Source organism: Oryctolagus cuniculus, chromosome 4, assembly GCF_051225735.1.
Source record: "Oryctolagus cuniculus isolate XC-2025 breed Fujian yellow rabbit chromosome 4, ASM5122573v1, whole genome shotgun sequence".
Taxonomy (NCBI): domain Eukaryota; kingdom Metazoa; phylum Chordata; class Mammalia; order Lagomorpha; family Leporidae; genus Oryctolagus; species Oryctolagus cuniculus.
In genome coordinates, this window is record NC_142870.1 from 147,348,187 (window position 1) to 147,369,772 (window position 21,586).

The window sequence follows — 21,586 nt, forward strand, 5'->3', positions numbered from 1 at the left end:
TTTTATCCTTTATTCTGCTATCACGTTGATTGATTTGCCTATGTTGAACCATCCTTGTATCCCAGCGATATCCCCACTTTGTCATGGTGTGTGTTTCTTTTAATGTGCTGCCAAATTCAACTTTCTAGTCTCTTGCTGAGAATTTTTGTGTCAATATTCATCAGGGATATTGGTCTCTAGTTTTCTTTTTCTTCTTTTAATAGTGTCTCTGGCTTTGGTATTGAGAGAATCCTGGTTCTGTGGAATGAAAGCCTTCCCTCCTACTCAGGTCCCTGAAAGAGTTCCAGGAGGACTGATGCTAATTATTTCTTTTTTTTTTTTTTTTAACAGGCAGATTGGATAGTGAGAGAGAGAGACAGAGAGAAAGGTCTTCCTTTGCCGTTGGTTCACCCTCCAATGGCCGCCATGGCCGGCACACTGTGGCCGGCGCACCACGCTGATCCGAAGGCAGGAGCCAGGTATTTATCCCGGTCTCCCATGGGGTGCAGGGTCCAAGTACTTGGGCCATCCTCCACTGCACTCCCTGGCCATAGCAGAGAGCTGGCCTGGAAGAGGGGCAACCGGGACAGAATCCGGCGCCCCGACCGGGACTAGAACCCGGTGTGCCGGTGCTGCCAGGTGGAGGATTAGCCTATTGAGCCATGGCGCCGGCCGTTAATTATTTCTTGAATCTTCAGAGAATTCTCCAGTGAAATCATTTGGTCTTGGGCTTTTATTTTGGGGAAGTTATTTTTTTTTTAGTTACTGATTCAGTCTCCTTACTCAGTATTTTCTGTTCAGATTTTCTATTCCTTCACATGTGAGTCTTGGTACATTGGGTGTTTCTAGGAATTTATCCAGATTATATGACTTGTTGACACATGAGTATTCATATTACTCTCTTATAACCCTTTCTATTTCTGTGACATTGTTTGTGAAGTCATCCTTTCTTTCATTTCTGATTTTAATTATTTGAGTCTTCTCTCTCTTTTTCTGAGTTAATCCAAGTAAATTGGTCAATTTTGTTGGTCTTTCTAAAAAGATCAACTCTTAGATTTGCTGTTTTTCTATCCTCTAATTTATCTCTGCTCTAATCTGTATTCGGTTCTTCCTTCTGTGAGCTGTGGATTGAGTCTGTTCTTCCCCTAGTTTTGCTTTAGGTTGTTGAACTGAGGTCTTTGCTCTCTTTCAATGCACACATTTGCAGCTGTGACGTTTGATCCTGGCACTGCATCCGCTGCATCCTGGGTTTTGGTGTGTTGCAGCTCCATTTTCACAATTCGCAAGATAGTTTCTAGTTTTTCTTGGGTCTTCTTCTTTGGCTCTTGGTTGTTTAAGAATGTATTGTTTCATTTCCACACATTTGTGGATTTACTGTTTCCTTTGTCCTGTTGACTTAAAGCTTTATCTCATTGTGATTGGAAAAGAGATCTCATATGACTTCAGTCTTCTTGCATTGTTGACTTATTTTGTGACAATACCTGTGGGAGACCCTGTAGGACGTTCTGTGTAGCCTTGAGAGGACGTTGTTCTATACAGACAAGAGAAGACTGTGCTTTATTGGTGGCATGTTCTGTACATGATAGCTATTATACATTCTCTGTCGGGGAGACCACAGATCTGCACTTCTTTAGGCTGTGCTTCAGGCCTAACGAATGTTTCCCTGTTTCTTTGCTGGGATTTGGGAATTAAAAAAAAAAAAAAGAAAGAAAGAAGCTGATCTTTCCCAATCTGTGAGCGCCAGCCCTGTGCATGGGGAGACCTCCCCTGTCAGCCCACTTGGTGGGGACAGAACTCCAGTTGCAATGTGGTGCTCACCTGTTTGCAGTGATTTCGAGGCTCCGGCTCTGGTTTGTTAGTGCTCTTAGGCAGGTGAGACAAAAACTCGTCTGTCAGGCAGGCCCAGACAAGCCATACACGGGACACAAGTGTACGTGGTAGTTCTCATTACAAGGGGACCTGTAGGGTGTTTCCTTCTGTGTGCTCTGTGCTACGCTGTGCAGGCAGATGGGTGTGGACAGGCTTGCCCTACTGCAAATTTTCCTATTCCTTTCACTGGACTCACCTTGGGGGCGGGGGGGATGGAGAGGGAATTATTGTTGTTAAAAAATTTTTTTTTTTGACAGGCAGAGTGGACAGTGAGAGAGAGACAGAGAGAAAGGTCTTCCTTTTGCCGTTGGTTCACCCTCCAATGGCCGCTGCGGCCGGCGCACCGCGCTGATCCGATGGCAGGAGCCAGGAGCCAGGTGCTTTTCCTGGTCTCCCATGGGGTGCAGGGCCCAAGCACTTGGGCCATCCTCCACTGCACTCCCTGGCCACAGCAGAGAGCTGGCCTGGAAGAGGGGCAACCGGGACAGAATCTGGCGCCCCGACTGGGACTAGAACCTGGTGTGCTGGCGCCGCTAGGCGGAGGATTAGCCTAGTGAGCCGCGGCGCCGGCCTATTGTTAAAATTTTAAAATTTATCTGTTTATTTGAAAAGCAAAGAGAAAGAGACAAAGACGTAAGAAGGAAACTCGACTCACTCATTCACTCCCCCAAATGCTCACAACAACTGAGGATGGGCTAAATTGAAGCCAGGAGCCTGGAACTCAGTCCAGGTCTCCCACATGAGTGGCAGAGACCCAACTACTTGAGCCATCACCTGCTGCCTCGCAGGGTGCACATTAGCAGGAAGCTGGGTTGGAAGTGGAGCCTGGTTTTGAATGCAGGGATGCAGGTATCCCAAGTAGAATCTTCACCACGGTGCCTGGAATGCTATAGCCTCTCAGCTGGTCCCTGGATTTCTCACAGAGGAATTCTGGTTCATTCTGTTGGTGTCTCAGTGTCTCTGTAGCTTCCCAGGGCACCATTGCTGATGTTACTGTGTTCATTTGTAGAAAGTTTTAAGGCAAGAGAGTGGTGATTTTTTTCTATCCCCTGAGTAATTTAGAAAACTGCAAAGTGTCTTTCTCTCTCTCTCTGTGTTGCTATGTTGTTATTTTTTTTAAACTTTTATTTAATGAATATAAATTTCCAAAGTACAGCTTATGGATTACAATGGCTTCCCCCCCATAACGTCCCTCCCACCCGCAAACCTCCCCTTTCCCACTCCCTCTCCCCTTCCATTCGCTGTGCTGGTATTTCTAATTTCTTATTATGCTGAATTGTCATGACTAGTGAACGTGCTACATGCTGTTTAAATTCTGGGAACTTTTGGAGAATTCCTTCAGGTCTTGCTACATGGTGTTTGTGAAAGTTTTATGCATATTCTGCTTTTTGAGTAAAAGATCCTAACTTTGGGCACCGGATTCTGTCCCGGTTGGCCCTCTTCCAGGCCAGCTCTCTGCTGTGGCCAGGGAGTGCAGTGGAGGATGGCCCAGGTGCTTGGGCCCTGCACCCCATGGGAGACCAGGAGAAGCACCTGGCTCCTGGCTCCTGCCATCGGATCAGCGCGGTGTGCCGGCCGCAGCGGCCATTGGAGGGTGAACCAACGGCAAAAGGAAGACCTTTCTCTCTGTCTCTCTCTCTCACTGTCCACTCTGCCTGTCAAAAAAAAAAAAAAAAAAAAAAAAGATCCTAACTTTATAGTTTGGATTGAGCTCCTTAATTTTTGTTCTCTAAATTTTTATATCATTATTTCTTATTTTTAAGCCACATGAGCTGCCAATTTCTGAAAGTTTAGAGAAACTTATTACTATGTTAGATGTTTTTCTCTATGATGATATATAAAGTTAGCCTTTTAGATCTGCCAATTTTTATTTCCCATACTGCAGACATGATGTTTGGCGCACAGGTATTTATGATTGCCATGTTTCCTTATTATTAACGGACACAATAATTTCATTGTACTTCTTATCAAGCACTTATTATTCTCAAATAGCCTTTTCTGTCCCAGTTTATGGTCTTTACTTTGAATTCTATTTTTTTAAAGATTTATTTATTTATTTGAAAGGCAGAGTTACAGAGAGGCAGAGAGAGCAAGAGAGAGACAGAGATCTTCCATCCACTGCTTCACTTCTCAGATGGCTGCAATGGCTGGAGCTAGGCTGATCTGAAGCCAGGAGCCAGAAGCCAGGAGCCTCCTCTGGGTCTCCCACTTGGGTACAGGGGCCCAAGCACTTGAGCCATCCTTTATTGCTTTCCCAGGCCACAGCAGAGAGCTGAATCAGAAGTGGAACAGCTGGGTCTCGAACTGGTGCCCATATGGGATGCTGGCATTGCAGGCGGAGTCTTTATCCCCTATGTCACAGTGCCAGCCTCTGAATTATATTTTGACTGATACTAATACTCATACACCTGACTTATTAGCATTTTTGTTTTGTCTTTACCCATCCTGCTTTTAAATTTAAAACTTTAATTTTTTAGTTTAAAACTTCTTGCATTATTTTAGTAGGCCATGCTTTTAAAACACTGTCATTTCTATTATTAAAAATATAATGATGGGCCAGCGCTGTGGCTCAATAGGCTAATCCTCCACCTGCGGCGCCAGCACCCCTGGTTCTAGTCCCAGTCAGGGCGCTGGATTCTGTCCCTGTTGCTCCTCTTCCAGGCCAGCTCTCTGCTGTGGCCCAGGAGTGCAGTGGAGGATGGCCCAGGTCCCTGGGCCCTGCACCCGCATGGGAGACCAGGAGAAGTACCGTAGCGCCAGCTGCAGCAGCCATTGAGGGGTGAACCAATGGCCAAAGAAGACCTTTCTCTCTGTCTCTCTCTCTCTCGCTGTCTAACTCTGCCTGTCAAAAAATAAATAAAATTTAAAAAATATAATGACAGCCCCTTAGGTTGTCAGGGCAATGTTTGTCACAGTTGTTGACACCTACCACCAAGCACCACCAGAGATACACCTGTGGCCACTTTGGTTCATTAGCACTCGGGCAAGGGCAAGACCCCCAGTGCAGCAAAGACCAATAATTTTGTTCCGCTGGACCTGTGTTCCTGGTGGACATCACCTTAGTAAAGCTGCCACTGTCTCTGTATCTCTTTCCCAGATACAAGTTCTCTCTCTGAATGTACCTTGCTACCTAGCTATATTGGATCTGTTCCATTTTTTAGACTCTGCTGTCACAACTCTCTGTTTCTGTCTCTGGTCTCTATTACACATACACACACACACAAACACAAATACTCACTCAATGTTTGGCTAAGCCAGATTGACTGGACAGAACAGTGACTGCCGCCCCGTGAACCTGGGAGTCAGGGCTGGGAGGAAGGATGGTGGGTAGAAGTTTGGCTGGGCAAATTTTTTTTTAAAGATTTATTTATTTATTTGAAAGTCAGAGTTACAGAGAGGCAGAGGCAGAGGCAGAGAGAGAGAGAGAGAGAGAGAGAGAAAGTCTTCTACCTGCTGGTTCACTCCCCTGATGACCACAATGGCTGGAGCTGTGCCTATCCGAAGCCAGGAGACAGGAGCTTCTTCCAGGTCTCCCACGTGGGAGCAGGGGCCCAAGGACTTGGGCCATCTTCTACTGCTTTCCCAGGCCATAGCAGAGAGCTGGATAGGAAGCGGAGCAGATTGAACTCGAACCAGCGCCCATATGGGATGCCGGCACTGCAGGCAGCTTTACCCGCTACACCACAGCGCCGGCCTTGCAAAAACTCTTTCAAGAGTTTTTCTACTACGGCAGTAAAAAGTGATCACAACAAATGCTATCTCAAATCTCGATTATTCTTGATCGTTAATGACCTGGTGACAGCATAGGTTTAATCATACGCTTCTTGTTTGGATTTGATTCATCTGTATAATTAGGATCAAAACAATATGGTTTGTACTTTCTTCTCTGTCTCCACTTCCTTTTATAGCTCAAGACCTCCTGTGCCACAGGACGAGTCTTTACTGCTCATCTTTGGAACCACACTTGCATGTCAGATAACCCGAGAGTCAGGCTGGAACGGAGCGGGTGGAGATGGGAGCAGATGAGACCAAGGCCTTGGATCCGCACCGAACATGGGGCAGCTTTTATTAAACTCTCCCAGTCGTATTCCTCTCATTGTTAAAAATGCCTCCCGGCGATACTATTGCTTGCTTGTTGAGGGACACGAGGAAGATATCAACGTGTCCATTTTATTGATTAGGAAGCTGGAGTTGTGGTTTGATGCGTGCTTTGTTCACGCATGGGCAGTGCACCAAGCCTTGGGGTTCAGGGGTGAATTAACCACGATGGCTGTCTGGATGAACCAGGCGTGGCGAGGGAGGCAGGCGAGGATCCAGGGTGTAGGGGACGGGCACACAGGGCCGATGGCGCTGGAAGTAGGGGATGGTGGCGGGGCAGGCAGGTGGCTGACTGAGCCTCAGGCACCCCCTCAGGGGTCAGGGAGGAGTGTGAGTGGGTGAGAGTGCTGTGGGAGCAGAGGAAGCACTGCAGGCAGAGGGACCCGGGATGTGGGGTGGAGCAGAGCTGGGTCCAGATGCGTGCGGGCAGTGGTGGGAGGCCGAGGCCGCGGAGCTGGCCAGCAGCAGATGGTGCCTGGGTCTCTGTCCTCAAGCCCTGGCCCCTGCAGCCTCCACGCACACTGCAGGCTGGGGGTCTCCACCACAGGCAAGTTTGCTGAGATTCCCACGGCGCTCTTCCCGCCATCAGTGGCTCCCCGCGTCCCTGCCCTGTGCTCCCTGGCTGTCCTGCAGCTCTCCCCCAGTTCTAGGCCCTGTCCTACCTCTAGATATTCTGGCTCACTCCCCAGTTGGGTTCCTTGGATTATTCGGTCCAAGTGAGTGAGAGGGTTTTCTAGGGTACTGTTTTGTTTTGACACTGGCAACCAACACAGCCCCGAGCAACCACAGAACAAGCACCTGCTGTGCCCCAGGCAAGGCGTTTTGAGAAATGCTGGTGGGAGAGGGAGGCTTGGGTCTCAATGCCCGAACGATTCTAATCTGGGCCTGCAGAACTCACCCTCCATCCCCACAGCCCCGCGGCAGGTGTGGAGAGGGTGAAACACGGAGGCCTGCACGTGTCGCTTCCTGGCGGTGGGGAGCAGCCGCTCCTGGCTGGTGGACTTGCTGCTCAGCATAGAAATAAAAAGAGTGAAAGAGAGTGCGAGAGCAACAGAAGCTCCGCGCGGGGAGGAGGGGCCCCAGAGCTGGGAATCCATGGTGCCCGCCAGCTGGTCTGGTCTAAGGCGGGGAGGCAGGAGATAGAAAAATGGAGACCAAAAAATTCTCCAACTGCAATTCGTCTTAAGAGAAAGGAGCATAGACTAGCAGAGGCTGAGTTTTGCGAGCTCGAGGACCAAGCCTTCCAGAAAACTCCCTTTCAGATGGGGACTTGGGGCTCCTCAGCCCGGGGTGTTGCTCAGCTGGCAGCCTCTGGCTCAGCCCTAAGAAGGGCGCTGTGCAGTGATGTCTTTGGAGGGACACCTTGCTGTCCCCTGGGTCTGGCACTCAAGGTGTGGTCTGCAGTGTGGCAACATCAGCATAACCTGGGTTTTCCTTTAGAATCCAGACCCAGTGTTTGACACGGCGCACAGGTGATGCATCTGCTCATTAAAACACAAGCCGTACAGGCCTTGCTGCACGCTGCCCTGCCTTGCTGTTTGCTAGGTCGGCTTTCCAGCTCAGGAGCTAGCAGGCTAAGATAGTGGCAGCCAGTCTCACCTGTGCGTGCAGCAGGGACCAGCGGGGGCTTTTTGAAGGGGGGAGCAACTGATACTTGCACCAGAATCAGCCTGGGGCTGAGAGGAGCCAAAGGGAAGTTCAGGGATACAATGGCTAGGAGTGAGGGCCAGGGCCACGGCCACGGCCACGGGAGCTGAGGGACAGGCAGCCAACCCATCCTGGCTCTCAGTTCAAAGTCAGCCCCATTGCCCTGTGGGGCTGAATCTTGCCCAGGTTCAAGACCTGGATGGAAGACAGGGGTGAGTGCAGCTCATGGAACTTTTATCTGAATCCGTTCTGCCTCCCCCACACCACAGGAGTAAAGTGTGGTTGTCTCCCTTTCCATCAGGGCCACCCAAAGCACGAGGGCTGATCTTAGTACCAAAGCCCTCGTCCCTGGCAAAGCCCTGAAATTGTTAGGCAGGAAGTTAGGTGTGAGCTTATGTGTGTGTGACAAAGGCCTCCGGAGAAGACTTCTACATCCAGCATATGCGTCTACATCTCAAAGTTATCCCGATAATGCTTCAGGGGCAGCCCAGTGTTTGCATCCTGCCCTGCCCCCTTCTACCTGATAACCTGCCAGGCGGAGATCCCCGCCCCTTCTGCCTGACAAATCTTCCACAATCTCCCAGATGCAGCCCAGTATCTGCATTTCAAACACCCTGCTCCGGATCCCCACTCTCTAGGGGGTCCTGCTCACCCTTCCTCTGAACCCAGGATGGCACCAGCTAGGCTTCCTCCTGTCTGATACCTTCAAGGAAAAACTCAGATAGGAGCTTCTTAGTATTTACAGCCATAAAATCCTTTGTTTCAGGAGGAAATGTGTGAAGACAGAGACCCATCTCCTTAACACCGCTCCCCACCCCCCCCTCCCCCGCCTCAACCGGACTGCGCGCTCAGCCCTCTGCCTCTCTGCTGAGCCACCTGCCTGGTCTGGCCAGGTGTAATCTCTCCTCTCAACATGTAACCTCGCTCCCCCCCACTCCCAGTCTCTCAGGCTCTGTCTGGAGGGGTGGCCATCCATCCTTACGGATGTCCCTTCCCTAATAAACCTTGCTATTTTACCTCCCACTACTCTCTGTCTCACGCCTGAATTCTTTTTTGCGCGAAGACAAGAACCCTGCAATTTCTCCGGTAACAAAATCAGCTGCCCCTCACCCCCACCCCACTGACACAGCCTCCCGCCGTTCCCTGGGAGCTCCTGCCAACTGCTGTTTGCTCAGCATCAGCTCCATAGGCAGGTGTTTGTTGGAGGTGTTTGTCCTCAGGTGACCCTCGTGGCCTCTCAGAATCTTGTGACAGGAAGATTTTCCAGAGGGATGTCATCCCGGCACCCAGGGACTTCCGGGGCCCCTCCCTGAGTCTAACATCAACCAAGCAGTCGTGGACAAACCTATCCCGACGACTCCTTGGCTGTGCTCTGCGGAAAACCAGAGGGAGGAAGCCATTTCTGCAGGCTTTTGCTACCAGTTGAGCAGGTCCACATGTGGAGTCTAGAAAAGCCTGCTGAGCCGCTTTCCCCCTCCCCTGGGACTGCCCAGCAGCACCCCCTGGGGGCCGCTCCTCCCCTCCCCACAGTGCTGGATCAGCCAGGTTTCCCCTGATGAGCTCACGGTGGGGTGGACTGGGAAGGCTGCAAGGGGAGCGGACAGTCCAAGACGGACCAGGCTCACGGTGGTGCACGCACAGGCAACAACTTGCATTTGGGGACTTGGAAGCCGCCTGTGGTTGTCACCAAGGTACATTCCTGTCCCTGCGCCTGGTCCCCGCGCGGAGCCCTGCGCCGAGACAGCAGAGCTCTGGGAGTGGATCCCACGCCAGCAGGGCTGACGGGTGGCAGGTATGTTTTTGTTGCTTCCTGTGCCCTAGTTTCTGTGTCTTCTCTTCACCGTCCTCAGGAGTGCCCACTGGTGTCCGATGGGCTTAGCTGGAGTCGTGCCAGAGGCAGGCATTTTTCTCCTGTTCCAGGAAGGGAGTTAAGAGGAAGAAAACCCTGCTCGCCCACAGCCAGCTCCCGCTTGTCACCCAGGATAAAGGTGAGGGTGAGGGTGAGGGTGACGCCTTCTTGGGCAGGGGCTGTGTAAGGACGGTTGATCACCTGTGGGCCGATCACCTGGATGGCCCATGAGGGTGGGGCCTGTGCTGATTTCATGGAATCTGCTGCCCCCAGCATGGTGCCTCGCACCAAGGCAGTGCTCAATAAACCTGATGATGATAGAATAACAGAAGAACCTCTGCATGAGGGAGGGCTCCAGGCAGGAGCAGCTCTGCGTGCAGGCCCTTCTATGTGGGCGCTGAGCCAGCGAGGCCTCTCTCAATTCCAGCTGAAGCCTCCACTCCAGCAGGGCCCTCACATCACCGGGTACTCCGGGTGGGGGGGCACCCTCCCTTCAACCCCGGTCTCCCGCTGCTCCCGCTCTGCTGGCTATGAGCTTCCGAGGGCTGGGGACAGCAAATCCGCCACAGGCGAAATAGAGGCCCTGCCTGATTGATTGCCTTGATTGATTCCCTCTTCTATTCAGCATTCATTCACTCAGCTCCTACCTGTGCCGGCCCGAGACAGGCTAGGGAACTATGGACCACAGAACTGGCAGCCGTGCTGGTCTGCCCAGTGGGATCTGGAAGTTGTGGCAGGGCCCCAGGTGCTGGCTTCGCTGGTGTGGACTCAAGGACGAAGTCTGTGGCAGGGCAGTCGGTACCCAGAGCTCTGTGCATGTGAGAGCAGGGTGAGTCCAGGAGGGCCCCAGTCTGGGCTGTCCCGGATGCAGCCAGCAGAGGCCCCCTGCCTGGTGAGGTCTGGCCACAGCCTTCAGTACGGAGGAGAGGAAGTCCCCTGGAAGGCCAACATCAGAGGCCCTTCCCTCTTGGGGTCTGGTCAAGGCTCAGTGTCCCCCTACGTGTCTGCTCCAATTCCTAAGCTTGCCGTGCCCTTGACATGTAGCTCTATACCAGCCACTCCCCCTTTACAGCTCCAGGCTCTGGTGATCTTTTAGTTCTGGCATCCAGGATTGTGTTTCTTTTCCTTTCTTTTTTTTTTTTTTTAAGATTTATTTTATTTATTTGAAAGACAGAGTTACAGAGAGAGGTAGAGACAGAGAGAGAGGTCTTCCATCTGCTGGTTCACTCCCCAGATGGCTGCAACGGCCGTAGCTGCGTCAGTCTGAAGCCAGGAGCCAGGAGCTTCCTCCAGGTCTCCCAAGTGGGTGCAGGGGCCCAAGTACTTGGGCCATCTTCTGCTGCTTTCCCAGGCTACAGCAGAGAGCTGGATTGGAAGTGGAGCAGCCGGGACCAGAACCGGCGCCCATATGGGATGCCGGAGCTTCAGGCCAGGGCATTAACCCGCTGTGCCACAGTGCCGGCCCCCCAGCATTGTGTTTCTTAATGAGAGAGGGGGCAGGAGGGGAGAGAGAGAGAGAAAGAGAGAGAGAGAACACGTGCACAAGCGAGCACCAGTGTATCTCTGTCTGCTCAGAGCCCTTCCTGCTGTACCATATCATAGGTTGCCAGTCAATTGATCCTTCCTAGTCCTACCCATGTGGCCAAGAGGGGGAGTGTCACAGGCCCTTGTACTCACAGCTATGGCCAGGCAACAGAATGGGTCTAGTACTAAGAGGCAGAATGGATAATGAACGGCCCCAGCTAAGTACTTCCTCACTAGTGAGGTGTGTGCACAGGAACAAGGAACACAGGGCAGGATAGTATGGTGCAGCTGATAGAGGAGCAGGTGCTAGAACTATCCAGGCACTTGGAGAAGGGCTGCCCAGCCCCTGGACACCCACGCCTGTCACAGAGCACTGGCACACACTTGGTATCTTAGTCCACATCCTGCTGCTATAGCAAAACACCACAGAGAAATAATTTTAGGGAAAGAAGCATATTTTGGCTCACAGTTCTGTAGGTGTGGTAGTTCCACATGGTAGGACCAGCTTGGCTTCTGGTGAGGGCCCTGTGCTGCTTCAGGTAGTGGTGGAGAGTGGAAGGGCAAGTGAGTGGAAGGGAGAAAACACAAGAGGGAGGCCTGCTTCACCACAACCTGCCCTTGCAGTAGCTAATCCAGTCCCATGAGCGTGAGAGCTCACTCACCCCTGCCAGCCAGCATGCATCACTCATGCCCATCACCCAAACACCTCCCTACACTGCCACAGTTACAAGTTCCAACATGCAAACTTTGGGGGGACGCACTCAAGACACAGGACCTGACCACCACCCCCACCTGGTCCCCTGACATAGTCAGTGCTCACTGAGTGGGTACACAGATGTGGGGAGGTGGGTCTGATGATTAATTTTGCATCAGCCCAATTAGGTTAACAAGGGCCCAGACAGCTGATTAAACATTATTTCCAGGTGTGCCTCTGAGTGTTTCTGGAAGAGATTGGCATTTGAGTCAATATGCTATGTAAAGACCTCTGGCTGGATGAGCGGTCATCATCCAATCCACCGAGGGCCAGAATTGAACAAAACAGTGGAGGAACAGCAAACTCACTGTATTGCTTCCACTGGGACGTCTGTCTTCTCCTGCCCTTTGACACCGATGCTACTGGAACTGAGACCAGGACTTACTGGTTGTCTGATCTTTGAGTGGGGACCAGAATTATGCCACCAGCTTTCCTTGGTCTCCAATTTGCAAATGGCAGATCCTGGGACTTGTCAGCCTCCATAATTTCATAAGCCAATTCCTCATGATAAATCTCTATGCATCTATCAATCATCCACCCATCCATCCATTCTTTCATCCACCCTCGCTCATGTATTTATGTCCTATTGGTTCTGTTTTGCTGGAGAACTTTGATGACTATATTGTGAAAACTAGGTAGATGGGCCAGTGTGAAGATAGATACTTGTACGGTGCTATGAATTCACTAAGGGATTTACTTTTCCTTGAAGGCACATGGGAAGACCACATGTTCCAGGACTCCATTCTTCTGTGGGCTGTGTGTTTTGTCCTGACCCAGGAAATATCACTTTTCGTCCTAGCTTCTAGGATCTCCTATGAACTCTTTAGCTACTGTCTGGCTGCTGCACAGAACCCAGCTAAAGGTTGTGAGCAAAAAGAGGAACCCCAAGATGGCATGGGCCTCCAACCCCATGGGAGGGGGTAGGAAAGTATTGTTGTATTAATCCATCAAAATGTAGGACTGTTGTGGCTGTGAGTCCATTCTGACGGATACGGGAAATAGCAAAGAGACCCACGTGGTTGCAGAAAAAGCATCTGGTAAGACTGGCTTTCTGGAAAGAGAGAGGAAGCCCACGTGGCTTCTGAGTCCTCTGGGCCAGGCGGAGTTTGGAGAGCAGAATTGGAGAGTATGCGTGGGTGCAACTAGCTGTGAGGACAAGGGGTGCAAAAATGATCTGGAAAGGATCCGCCAGTGTGAAAGCAGAAATGAAAAAGATTTCAGATACTTGGGACCCTGAAGGGCTAGAAATGCCAATGTTCTGAAATTCCAAATAGGATAAAGTAGGAATTTTTTTTAAAGCTTTGAACAATAAATGTCAACACCAGTTATCAGTTGAACAAAGCATGCAGGGCAAAAACTTAAATTTGGCCTTCTTTGTTCGAGCTGGATCAAGGACTCAGGGTCTCAGGGTAGCTGCCTTGACATGGAGACAGCCAAGGAAGGGAGGCGAAAAAGCAACCTTTGAGAACCATGACCAGGAAAGAACTTTCCCTATGATTCATACTCAGAACTGAAAGCAAATAGATTAGCAACCCAGGAAGCACTGGAAGGGATTAAAGTTTGTAAAGCCAACACAGGTCTGAGCAGGGCAGCAGCTTTGTCTGCTCAAGACAGAGAGACTGTGAGAGTGCTAGTGGCAGGGATGGGGGAAGCGAGCCTGGACCATGCATTCCCCAGCGCCGGATGCCCTGGGATCCTCTCCTAGCTGCTGGCTGCCACTGTGTTTGCAGGGAGTTCCGGGGGTGGGGGGGACATGCTGACCTCCCGCCAGCTTTGACTCACAAAATCTTGGGGCTTGGATGATGAAGGGACATTCCAAACTGAAAAATCTCAAAAGGAGAACATCAGAGACTTCCCATACTGAACAAGACAGAGTAATGGACCATGCTTAGTTTCATCCCAAAAAACTAAAAATTTTCCAGTGGTTCTTAAGACACTGGGCATTAGGCAATAAAGAGCTGTGATCTCTCCAAGATGGGGAACAAATATGGTAGTCCCTGTTCATGCCAGCTGGGAACCTAGGGAGAGCTTCCAAGTCTCCCCAAGTGGAGAAGATGGACCAAGGAGGCCAAGGTGTTTGAGACCACCAGGGGAAAGCAGGAGTTTCCTAGAGAGAGAAAGAGAAATCTGCAGAAGCTTCCCTGAGTACTGACCGGAGCATGCATATGAGAAAATGTCACAGGGAAGGGAGAGCATCGCCCAAAAACGATCAGAGAAGATCCCTGTGGCCCACACAAGGAAAGAGGAGACAGTTGTCACCATCCAGAATGGAATTTCATAACTGATGGGGCCTCAGGAAGAATACACTGAAGAGTTTGTTTCCATCATGGGAAAAAAATTAGCCTTGGCTAATCGATATTCTGATCCTATATAACAAAGCTCAAAAGAAAGTCTTGAAGGAATCAAATGAGTTCTAAATAAACCTAGCTATGTCCCATAACAGAGGTCAAGAATATTCATGGGGGCAGGAACTGTCTAGTACCCAACAAGATGAGATTTGAATATCTGGCATACACTCCAAGATTTCCATGTCTGAAAAGAAGCGGACAGATATGATCCATAACGAAGAGAAAAATCAGCCAATAGAAACTGATCCAGAAATGGCACAAATACAGACTCAGCAGGCTGGGACCTGACCTTGACACAGTTAGTAAAACTGTAATCTGCATGTTCAGGGAGACAGATGGGTCACCATGTGAAACCGAGACAGAAAAATTTAGAAGGCCCACACTGAGCTAAGAAGCATGACAACTGCAAAAAGCAGATTAGATTTTGCGGGAGACAAGGCAAGTGAACTTGAAGACAGAGCAGAAAAAACTTATCCAAAATGAGATGCAAAGAAAAAAAAATACTCCAAAAAATAATAAGGCATCAGAGAACTGTGGGATGTCCTAATATACAGGTATCTGTAGTCCCTGAAGAGGAAAGAAAGGACAGAACAAAGAAGAATCCTTTTAGGAACTAATGGCTACATGTTTTCTAAATTAGCTAAAACTGTAAACCAGATATTGAAGAAACTTTATGAATCCCATGTGCAAGAACCATGAAGAAAGCGACCACAAAGTACTTTATAGTTAAATGACTCAAAATAAGACAGGAAGAGAAAACCTTGAAAGTAGTCATAGGGGAAAAAGACCATAGATTTCTGGTTCTAATAAATGCAAACCAGAAATAGTCTGAAACATCTTTAAAGTACTGAGAGCTAAGAACTGTCACTTCAAGGTTTTTACTTAGTGAAAATATCTTTCAAAAATGGGGAAATAGGGGCCGGCATTGTGGCATAGCGGGTAAGGCTGCTGCCTGAGACACTGGCATTCCATATGGGCCCCAGTTCTGATCCAGCTCTCTGCTATGGCCTGGGAAAGCAGAGGAACATGGCCCAAGTCCTTGGGCCCCTGCACCCACGTGGGAGACCCGGAAGAAGCTCCTGGCTCCTGTCTTCAGCCTGGTCCAGCCTTGGTTGTTATAGTCATTTGGAGAATGAACCAGCCAATGGAAGATCCCTCTCTCTATCTCTCTCCCTCCCTCTCTCTCTCTAACTCTAACTCTCTCTCTAACTTTATTTTCAAATAAATAAAACAAATCTTTTTAAAAATGGTGCAGTAAATACTTTTTCAGAGATCTGGGCCCTGGTTAACCCTGCCCCATTAACCTTCAGGTCTGTGGCTGCTCCACTCCTGTTGCTTCTCCCTAAGGAAGCTCCGTAGGAGCTATGCCATGAAGGCTAAGCTGTAGGCAAGGTAAAGGGAGGACCAGCGCTTCAGGAAGTGGTGCAGCACAAGCAGAGATCCAGGGCCCAAACAGAAGCTTGTTCAGAGAGAACTGGGATGCCAGTTAGGAGAGCGAGGCTAGACTGCAGGATCCAGGTGCGTGGAAGTAGACAGGAGTAACCCTGGTACAACTGGCACTGTCTTGTGAGCTATGCTAGAGGACGTACACATTGCGTCTCTTCTCTGAAGTCGGTGTTCTGATCTCAACATTGAAGGTAGGTAGACTGGCAAAGAGGAGTGAATTAAGGTGGGGGAGGGGCAGGTGCTGTGGCATAGCGGGTAAAGCTGCCACCTGCAGTGCTGGTGTCCCATTCTAGTCCAGGCTGCTCCACTTCCAATTCAGGTCTCTGATGTGTCCTGGGAAAGCAGTGGAAGATGGCCCAAGTGTCTGGGCACTTGCACCTGCCTGGGAGACCTGGAAAAAGCCCCTGGCTCCTGGCTTCGGATGGTGCAGCTCTGGCCGTTGTGGCCATTTGGGGAGTGAACCAGCAGATGGAAGATCTCTCACTCTCCTTTGCTTCTATCTCTCTGTAAAATTTTCCTTTCAAATAAATAAATACATCTCTCTCTCTTTTTTTAAAAAAAAGGTGCCTACAGGGTCTCAGCTGGAAGTCACGCCCAGGCGCAGATGGCTCCAAGCTGGCTTCGTGGATGGCTCAGGGAGGCAGGAGCTCCTCCCTGGTGGCTTGGCAGTGGCTTGGGTGAGTTTACTGTTTCAAGAGGCTGCATGCTTGGGTAATGCTGTTTATAAGGACTTGATAAGCCCAGGAAGTGGTCCTCCAGGGCGTTGGTCTCAGACACTCAAGTAGTAGGGGCTGAGAGCCTCAAAGCCACACTGCTTCTCTCTGTAACCAATTATCACCACCTCTGAGCAAAGGTGCCCTCTGCTCCTGGGGACTCCTGAGACTGGGGGCCAGCTTTCTGCCCTGGTTGAGTCCCAGGCCTCACTGACCAGGGCCATGGCCCTGGGGCCACCTCTTCAGTTTCGATTTGTAAAAGGGAGGTTAAAGCTCCTGGTTCTGGGTGAGCAGGTGCAGCAAGGTCTTCACCAGGCTGTATAGGCCCTGGGTGGAGCCACAGAGTGGGTGGGGCATGGCTGTACCTCCAAGGGAATGGTTGTGCTGCACTTGGGACTCCCAGATGCAATGGGAGGAGTCTGAAGAGAAGAAACCTTTCACCTGAGGGAGTGGTGTGTGTGTGTGTGTGTGTGTGTACACCCAGATTCCTTCTGTGTCATCTTCCAGCTGAACTCGCACTCTGCATGTCTAAGTTTGCAACCTGACTGAGTTCCTTCTGTTCTGAGGGCAATGGTCATGCTGCTTACCTAAAGGGGTGCTGGGGACAAGATGAGCAAGTGGAGGTTAGGGCTTGGCCCGGAGCTGGGACCCCAGGGCTCCCCAGCATGGTGCTGTGAGGTCAGGGCTGAGTTCCTGGTGCACAGTGCAAGGCTCTTGCCAGCCTCAGGCGTGGTAAGCAAGGCTAATGTTGAGGACTACAGAGAGAGAGGACAAGTTCCTTTGTGTTTTTTTGCTAAAGCAAGCTTGCAGGAGAATAGCCAGGTGCCAAGGGTCAGATGTAGATGACCCTGGAAACGCGCCGGGTGTCTTGAAGGGAGCCCTGACGTCGATACTATCCACTGAGGGCTACTCTGTTTCTGATCTTGCTTCTTGCTAATGTGCCTGGGAGGCAGTGGATGTTGGAAAGTACTTGGCTTCCTGTTACCCATGTGGGAGACCCAGATGGCGTTGCTGGCCCTAGCCATTGCAGGAGTTTGAAAAGTGACCCAGCCGTGGCTCACTTAGTTAATCCTCCACCTGCGGCGCCAGCATCCCATATGGGCGCCGGTTCTAGTCCCAGTTGCTCCTCTTCCAGTCCAGCTCCCTGCTGTGGCACGGGAGGGCAGTGGAGGATGGCCTGAGTGCTTGGGCCCCTGCACCCATGTGGGAGACCAGGAAGAAGCACCTGGCTCCTGGCTTCAGATTGGCGCAGTGCCAGCCATGGCAGCCATTTGGGGAGTGAACCAACGGAAAGAAGACCTTTCTCTGTCTCTCTGTCTCTCTCACTGTCTATAACTCTACCTGTCAAAAAAAAAAAAAAAAAGTGAACCAGCATATGGAGGATCTCTCTCTCTCTCTCTCTCTCTCTCTCTCTGCCTTTCAAATAAATAAAGCTTAAAAAAACCTTCAAAATGCTAAATACCCTGTGTGAACATTATACGATGTCTATGTAGGGTCTTTGTCCTAGTGGGTTATTCTGGTGTCTTCATTGAGTAGCAACTGACTGTATATGTTTAGGTCTATTTCATTGATCATATGTCTCACCACACTTTCTTGATTACTGTAGGTTCACAGTACATTCAGAAATCATACACAGTATAAATTCTCCAAATATGTTTTTTCAAAATGATTTTGTAATTATAGGTCCCTAATGTTTCCATATAAATTTCAATGTTGGTTTGCTTATTTCTATAAGAAAACCCTGCCGACATTTTGATTGGGGTTGCATAGATCAGATTGGGGAAGAATTTACATATTAACAGTATAAGGTCTTGCAATCCATGATCATGCTGTAGCTCTTAATTTTTTTAGGTTCTCTTAATAACGCTTTGCATTTTGTGGTGACTAACGCTTGTACATACTGTTAAATTTATCTCTAAGTATTTCATATATCTTGTTATTACTTACTTGGTAATACTTGGTTTTAAAATTTTTCATTTTAATTATCTGTTGCTGGTGAACAGAACAAAATTAGAACTCATATGTTGACTTTGTATCCTACAATCTTTCTGAATTTTCTTGTTGATTCTAGTAACTGCTTTTATATTACTTAGGATTTTCAAGGGATACAAGCATGTTGCTTACAACTGAAGACAGTTTTACTTCTTCCTTTCTGATCTTTACTGTTTTACTACTTTTCTTGCCTTATTTCCCAACTCGTATCACAGGTATGAGTCGAATGGAAGTGATGAGAAGTACAAGTTGGGGTCCTTCTTGGTTTCTTTCTCAACACCCCACACTACGTCATGGCTAGATTATATTGCGTCTCCCTTTGAAATACAGCTAGGGTCAGATGACTTCCTATGGACTCCACATGGCAAGCTGATTAGCTGTAAGGACTCCAGACAGAACGCTGGGTGCAGATAATTTTTTAAAGATTTATTTTTGGACCGCAGCTTCCAGAGAGGAGCTGGGGAGGACGGTGGCCCCGAGGCTCCTCGCAGACAACACGGTGGCTTGTCTGCGGGCCAGGCGAGTGCCCAGGCGGCAGCGGCGGGACGGCCTGGGGTTCGGCCTCCCTCCGGCTCCCTGGACGCGGGCAGGGGCTTGCGTGGGAGCCGCAGCCGCAGCAGAGGCTCCAGGGCCTCCCTGCCCCTCCTCCCGAGCCCGGGCGGCTGGAGGGGGGCCGCTGCCCGAGAATGAGCATTCCCCTCACCAGGGTGTGGAGACTGTTCCATCACCAGGAGCACGCAGTTAGGATTGTTGGGCTGCATAATGCAGGGAAAACTACCGTCCTTTACCAGTTTTCTATGAATGAAGTTGTACCTACCTCCCCTACATAGGAAGTAACGCAGAAGAGATAGTGATTAATAATGCACGTTTCCTCATGTGGGCTATTGGAGGCCACGAATCTCCTCGTTCCTCCCGGGGCACTTCCTAGACTAGCCCCGAGGGTGTGATAGCTGTTGTGGACAGCAGAGAGAGGAATTCTGTAACTAGAGAAGGACGCTCTAAAACGTTAGCACGGGAGGCCCTGAGGAAAGCTGGATCGCTGGTGTTTGCTAGTAAACAAGCTGTTACAGAAGGCGCTCAGGTTTTGAAGCTGACGTCTGTCGAAGATCACCAGAGGCACAGCCAGGCCTGCCGTGCTCCCACTGGAGAGGGACCGCGGCAAGGACCTGCATGGATGATGTCTCTGCTGACCTCTGACCTCTTCTCACAGACTGTGTGACCAGTGTGCTGGACTTCACCTGAAAGCTGCGAAATGTAATGCTTCACATGTATTTATAATTAACTGACCTAACCGTTTTCTATAAGAAGAAAAAGTCAGACCACTTGTTTGAAAACAAAGATGAAGTCTCCTCTTCCAATTTACTTTCTCATTATTCCTTCCAAAGTAGGCTATGGAAGCTGTGAGGGACATTCTCTCATAATGAGTGCTCTCCGGACACTGTGTAGCCTGTGGTAAGTACACAGGGAGAGGAATGCGTTGTGAACTTCTAAGAGCTTTGTATCAGCATGGCCTCCCTTGTTGAATGTTGTTATTTTCTTGTTCATTAAGTCAAACTACAAATCATGACACTAGGTTTCCAATATTTTTAAATGTAACGCTACTCATGAAAAGTATTTTGTGTGTATTGTGTATATACCTCCAGTCAAGTCAATGGCTTTGGTTTATGTGCTAAAGAAGAGCAAGTAACACAAAAATTAATAATGTCCTTGGTTATAACCACAGTGAGATGAGCACAGGCACTGGTGGGAAGTGCCGTTTGGTACGTTTCCTCTTTGTTCTCTGTGTTGTACTAACCAGCCCCCAAATCATGGAGCTGCTCTTAAAAAAAAAAAAAAATAAAGGAAAAGGAAAATCAAAAGCTTGATAACTGTGGACCTCTTTTTTTTCTTTTTTTTTCTTTTTTTTGTTTTGCCCAATCCCACATATGAAAACATAGAATCCAACTAAGTGGAACATGTTATCCAATTCTTGGTTTAGGATTACTAATGGACAGAACTGTATAATGAGCAGCTACCAGATTATTCTTTTTGTTGGTCATTATGCCATCTAAAGTGCTAACCAAGTTATTCATGAATCAGTCAATTATAAATTGTGATAAAAAAAGCTAGCAAGTTTTTCCTTTTTAGTGTTAATTGAGTACTGATAAGAAACATGCCTACCCAGAGAAGTAATGCTCTATAAATATTATTAAATAATTCAGCTATAGTCTTTTTAAGTATTAAATTATATTTGAAGCAGTTAAATCAACTTGAGAGCTAAGAGTAAGGCATATTCAAACAACAGCATCAATTAACTTGCAAATTTCTCATTATTTTAGGAATTGGAATAATTTTAGTTTTTTTGTTTTTGTAAGTTTTCTTGTATCTTCCACATAAATGCATTATTTGACAATTATAAAATGTAAATGGTTTTGGAATGCTTTCAAGAATTTGGTTTAAAAATCGATTGACATGATGTGTTATTTGTACTAGCAAATAACTTGACCCAAAATACCTTCTGTGTTTGCTTAGAATATTTTGTTTGATATCTGAAAGTTGAGGTTTTTCTGTCTGAACTGTAAGCAAACATCCCAAATGTGTTGAAGCATATTCTCAGATACTCTATTTATATCTTTCATGTTCTGAATAGCTGAAGATTAATCTGAACTGCCAGTTTTTAGATTTAGAATCTTCAAGGAAAAAATAACTACTTTTAGACCAATGTTTTAAATTTCATAAAGGTTTTGGTGAGGGATAATACTACATACTTTCTTTTTAAAGATTTATTTTTTGTTTATTTGAAAGACAGAGTTACAGAGAGAGGTAGAGACCGAGAGAGAGGTCTTCCTTCCGCTGGTTCACTCCCCAGATGGCTGCAACGGCCGGAGCTGCACCAATCCGAAGCCAGGAGCCAGGAGCTTCTTCATGGTCTCCCACATGGGTGCAGGGGCCCGAGGACTTGGGCCATCTTCCACTGCTATCCCAGGCCACAGCAGAGAGCTGGATTGGAAGAGGAGCAGCCGAGACTAGAACCAGTGCCCATTTGGGATGCCGGAGCTTCAGGCCAGGGCATTAACCCACTGCGCCACAGTGCCGGCCCCAATACTACATACTTTATGCATTGAGAAAACTTTGAAAGTTATTTTCTACTAAATATAAAATACTCATTTTTGAATTCCAACTCAGTCATGAAAGGTCAGTATTTAACATCAGATGTTTTGTGTTTTATATTATGTTCAAAATACAATTACAACATTTAGTATTTGTCAACATACTTTTACAAAAGTACATCCTGAATTACTAAGCTTTGTTCATGTGTTCTCATATTTTCTCAAATAATTATAATGAGTTACTTGTAAATTAAAAATTCCCTTGTTACCCCTCCCCC

The 21,586-nt window shown here is 48.6% G+C and overlaps 1 long non-coding RNA gene and 1 pseudogene across 1 annotated transcript; both read left to right on the forward strand.

The window, feature by feature from the left end:
* Positions 1-9,121: 9,121 nt before the first annotated feature.
* Positions 9,122-16,524, forward strand: LOC138843106 (uncharacterized). Its single transcript, XR_011388395.2, has 3 exons — positions 9,122-9,284; positions 9,444-9,581; positions 16,078-16,524. It is a non-coding gene; the product is annotated as an uncharacterized LOC138843106 (long non-coding RNA).
* Positions 16,525-18,439: 1,915 nt separating this feature from the next.
* Positions 18,440-20,075, forward strand: LOC138849506 (ADP-ribosylation factor-like protein 5A pseudogene; annotated as a pseudogene).
* Positions 20,076-21,586: the final 1,511 nt, after the last annotated feature.